This window comes from Callorhinus ursinus, unplaced genomic scaffold (assembly GCF_003265705.2).
Source record: "Callorhinus ursinus isolate GAN/ISIS: 27379988/994484 unplaced genomic scaffold, GSC_fseal_2.0 scaffold1, whole genome shotgun sequence".
NCBI classification, from domain to species: domain Eukaryota; kingdom Metazoa; phylum Chordata; class Mammalia; order Carnivora; family Otariidae; genus Callorhinus; species Callorhinus ursinus.
Genome location: NW_027397063.1, coordinates 79,564,793 through 79,567,600, shown reverse-complemented (window position 1 = coordinate 79,567,600; position 2,808 = coordinate 79,564,793).

Here is a 2,808-nt window from a genome sequence, read left to right as displayed (position 1 = left end):
CTAGAGGGGAGGAGGGTGGGGGGATGGGTTAGCCTGGTGATGGGTATTAAAGAGGGCACGTTCTGCGTGGAGCACTGGGTGTTATGCACAAACAATGAATCATGGAACACTACATCAAAAACTAATGATTTAATGTATGGTGATTAACATAACAATAAAAAATTTAAAAATGAATAAATAGAAAGGCCTTTAAAAAAAAAAAGAAAAAGAAAAAGCTGGACTAGAAATTGGTCTAGGGCATTGTTCCCCAGTCTTGTTGAATCCAAAAATCACTTTTCAGAGTAAAAAATAAAATTAAATTATTTGAATGCTTATAATTGTACTTTTTAAGAAACACTGATTGGGAAATATGTAATAAAAAAGCTATTATCAATTTAACAATGTTTTTAATATATTTCTACTCTGTTGTCCAAAATAACAGCCACATATTCAGGGGTTTTGTTTTGTTTTGTTTTAAGATTTTATTTATTTATTTATTTGAAAGAGAGAGAGAGAGCATGGGAGGGGGCCCTGGGAGAAGGAGAGAATCTGGAGCAAACTCCATGCTGAGCACAGAGCCCAACATGGGGCTGTATCCCACGAACCGGAGATCATGACCTGAGTCAAAATCAAGAGTCAGATGCTTAACCGAGTGAGCAACCCAGGCACCCCAGCAACCACATATTCATTTCTAAAAACTCTGATAGATATAAGGCTTATCACATTATATTTTTAATTTACATTTCCCTGATTGAGATTGTGCATTCTTTTGTGCATTATAGGTCTTTTTGAGTCTCCTTTTATGAAATGCCTGTTCATCTCTTTTGCCCATTTCTCTATTGTGCTGTTTCCTTATGATTGACTTGAAGGATATTTTGTATATATCAAAATGTATATTTTGTGTATACAAAATCCTTTTCAATTTTTGCTTTGCAAATGTTTTCTCCCTGTTGCTGGATTCTTACCTTCTTTATAATATTCTTTAAAAAAAAAAAAAGATTTTATTTGTCAGAGAGAGAGAGAGCGCATGCACAAAGAGGGTAGGGGCAGGCAGCGGGAGAAGCAGGCTCCCCGCCGAGCAGGGAGACTGATGCAGGACTCAATCCCATCACCCTGGGATCCTGACCTGAGCCGAAGGCAGACACTTAACCGACTGAGCCACCCAGGCATCTCTTTATAATGTTCTTAAAATGAAGAGAAATTCTTCATTTTAACAGAGTTAAATTTATCATTCATTTCCTTTATAGTTTGTACTTTTTTTTTCTTATGCAATCCTTTCCCATCCCAAAGTCATAAAAGCATTCTATATTTTCTATTAAATATTTTATTATTCATATTTCCGTCCACCTGATACATGTTTGTTGTAGTACAAGATGGGTATGGAAGTTGACTTTTCCACATCAATAATTATCCTACATAATTTTTTAATATTCCGTCTTCTCTCCACCCTGGTTAGCAAAACCATACATGTCTGCTTTATAGAATTCCCCATTGGCATGTGTTTCAGCAGTCTTTATTCTCTTCTATTTGTGTAGTTATTTAAATGTCTGCCACACTGTTTTAATCACCAAAGCTTTATAATAAACCTTGATTTCAGCTAGGGCAAATCCTTCAACATTATCAAGTTCCATTAAATGCTATTCAAAATGCACAAATGTTCAGATAACAGTCACTTCACCAATAAGTATGATATATCACCTTCTCTCTCAAACATTTTGTTGAAGATGGAGCAGGGGAGGATGAACCAACTTACTTAAACATATAATCAGTTATGAATAACTGGAAATTGATTTTAGTTCATCTCTGGGCTCATATTCTGAGAATGCTTTTGCCGCCCACATAATCAAAAGAGAAAAGCAAATGCCAGATTGCCTGGGTACATCTCAGCCACCTACATGAGAGACATTCAAAATAAAAACTCCAAACCAGGATGAAATATACCACCTTTGGAGACAAGAAAAATCTTTACTTAACCTTTTCAAAAAGGTGATGAGTTCAATAGATGGTGAGAAAATGTTTAAGTAACTGACATGTCAAAAATAATTCTATTAAAAAAAAAAAACTGCCCAAAGACACCACACAGACTGAGTTGCTAAAGATGCAAACATGTCTGAGTTTATTTTGATCATGTCATTTACATGGAAATGTATGAAGGATGTTATTTGAAAACAAAACCTTGAATAAGGTTCTGACTTATTCTAATATACATGTCATACTCTTTCAGTCCTTCTGATATGAAATTTTTTTCGAATAATTTGCCCCTCCATTCATTTATGTGCCACATTTTTTTCTAAAGATCACACAATGAAAGGAATTATAGTTGAACACATAATTCTACTTGAATAATCAAGCTCATTTGGGAAGTCAGTTCTAATGTCTGCAGCTGGGCTGTGAAGGCATTAGTGGGCTCAAAGCTATAAGAGCGTAAATGTCAGCAGGAGAACACTTGGAAACGGCTAACATCTTCTCTTCACAGCAGCCTCTTGGTTAAATGGAATGTTGTGCTCTAAACTAAATTACTTCAAGTCTATTTGTGAAACTCAGTTGGATACATGTTTCTTATATAAACAATGGCTGGAGATAAATCCGCCAAAACTGGTGTGGTGATTTGTATTTTTAGTCATGTAAAACTTTTAAACCCAGAAGTGGAATCTAAGAAAAATATGTTATTTTAGCCCCAAGAATTTCCTGGATATTTTATTGAATACATTATAACGTTTAATACATATATTTACTATTGGTAGTGCACAAATTATACTCATTTCTCTGAACTGTCCCCCAATGACCAACTTACTTCCAGGACATTTCAGATGCTACTGAGAAGAAATT